Source organism: Myotis yumanensis, unplaced genomic scaffold, assembly GCF_028538775.1.
Source record: "Myotis yumanensis isolate MYYU_CA2020_CCGP unplaced genomic scaffold, mMyoYum1.0.hap1 SCAF_16, whole genome shotgun sequence".
Classification (NCBI taxonomy): domain Eukaryota; kingdom Metazoa; phylum Chordata; class Mammalia; order Chiroptera; family Vespertilionidae; genus Myotis; species Myotis yumanensis.
The window spans coordinates 42,704,579-42,707,080 of NW_027223767.1; positions in this window are offsets into that span (position 1 = coordinate 42,704,579).

The window sequence follows — 2,502 nt, forward strand, 5'->3', positions numbered from 1 at the left end:
CACCTAACCACCTAACCACCTAACCACCTAACCACCTAACCACCTAACCAGAGGGGCGGCCTGGGGCATGCAGTCTCAGGATGGGCAGCTCGTTCTTGGCAACAACCCTAGCAACAAGCTCCAGGGACTTCCCACTGTGCAAGGGGAGCCCGGCCTTTTTGTGTCAGATAGCCTGTTCTCCATAACAAGCTTAGTTCATTAAAGTCCTTAAAACATTTCTAGTTGCATTCTCAATGGTACTAGATTCACATTTATTTTTTCCTCTTTTTTAAGTACTTCACTCGTCTGATTTGGCAAACCAAACTTCTCTAAGTACTTTAATCTCCCAGGAAAACCTAATCAATTAAATTGATAAAACATAGTCAATCTCAAGTACTCTTAAATCATCCCATCACTATTTATAAACTTAACATAGTCTGATACATTACTCTGAAAAAAATCACAAGTCTAGAGTTAATTCCCCAAATGCTTTCTAACACACAAATTATTCCTGAATGTGACAAAATGTACGCATGCAATGGGTTTTATTTATTTTGCCACCTCTATACTTAACTCTGAACTCTCCAGGAGTTCAAACTTCATTACTAAAAAAACAATTTCCCTCTACTCAGCAATGACTAGGGGTGCCAATTCAGGTTGAGCTGTTTATCAGCTGGATTTTTTTTTTTTAAACTGGAGGCAAAACTTGACTCTTCCAAATATATATAAATGATTGGCCAGCTAGGACATGCAAATCTATATCCTATAATTGGGGAATTCTCATCGACTTTTCCCTTTGAGTTACATGCTACACCATTATCTAATTCTTTCATTAAATTTGAATATACTGTGTAGAGAGCACCTGAGAAGGCACATGGGCATTTCTTTAATAAATTGTCAGCTGAATCCAGGGCCGTAGGCAAAGCCACATCCCGGATACGCATTTTGCCGAAAAGGCAGAAGTGTTCTCAGCTTGACCTTCGTTTTGCCCAGGTGCCCGGGAGTGGGTTTTATTATGTAAATCCAGCCAAGCACAAGAATGCAAATAATCTCCTTTTGTCTTGACCTTTGGTGAAACTTCCTGGTATTTGGGGTATAAAATAAACACGCTGTATAGGTGCTGGGTCTCTGTCCCTCCATCAGGAGAGGACAGCGGTCCCACCCGGTCCCAGCTTTTTCTTCCATCTCTGTGTCTGTCTCTTTCTTTCATTTTCTCAATCCCCAGCCGCCGCTACTCAAGAACCGGACCACTCTCTAGCCGCGCTGGACACGGAAAGAGAGACCCCTCCATAATACTGAAGTCTTCACTCTCACCAAGATTGCATCTAATTTCCTCACTGCTTGGATGGATTTTGCCCTAACCAGTGCCTGCAGCTCCCTCACCAGGTCTAGGTCTGTGTTGTGGGACCACACCGTCCTTATGCCATCTTGCCTGTGAATGTGTCCCATTGCCTGGGTTTGGAAAACCTGTTAAATGTTGTGCCCAGATTACAAGATTCCCAAGAAACCACATCAGGGAGCCAATTCGATGTAAAAGCATAAGAATCTGTATTCAAGCTAGCTTGAGCTCTCTATCCACCAGACCCACCGACACATCGGCTAGCCAAGTGGCCAAGAGAGACCGAACCCCTCCCAGAGACCGGTTATATAGGGGGGGGTTGGAGTAAGGGAGGAGAAAGGACTGTGCTTTGATTGGCCAGGCACAAGTCGATGTCCCGTTCCTGGGTGTGGCTAGCAGAGTCTTAGACTTCCGTGAAGAAGCTCCTTGCCCAACACGTGGCCAAGGTAAGATGGAGGACGTAGCCCTTACCCTGGGGGAAGGTGGAGGGCGTAGCCTTCGCCCTTTCATTCCCCCCTTTGTCTTGGAACTTCCGGCTCAATCATGAGACGGACTGCACTTCCATTCCACCGTTGCTAGAGGCCCGTACTGGGCATATCTTAACTGGTGGAAGGGGAAGAAATCATTTTAGCTTTAACAACTTTTATTGAAATAGGATTTTTCTTCTTAAAATTCCTCCATGGCTATCAAAAAGCCAAATCAAGATTAATTTATCTACTGTCCTGATGTTTGCATAAACACAACAAGAATGGTGACTGACTACCTTTGCTGGAATCTCATGGTTGAATTTTAATGTGCCCCGTAGGGCCAGGAAGCCACGCCATCCAGCTGCCATCAGGCCCGCCTGCAGTATCTGCTGAGTTAGGTGAATCCCTCACCTGCAGCAACTCCACCTGAGCCCATGCTCCAGGCTTTAAGGCCCATCTCAGTAGCCCTCCTACCCGTTGCAGTCCAGAGTGTGTGGGGGTTCCGCAGGAACGTAGAGGCATCCCTACTGCTCCCCTTCTACTCTTACCAACCGCCAGTGATGGTAGGGCATGGGCCTGACGCTCCAGCGCCAGCCATCTTCAGGGCTTCCAAGCAGGATACCAGGCTTTCTTCGTGGCATTTTTGCTGGCTTCAAGTCTTTAGAGCTTAGACAGGGCTCTTTAAAATATGATACTCCAGTCAAAGTTTTCCGTTAA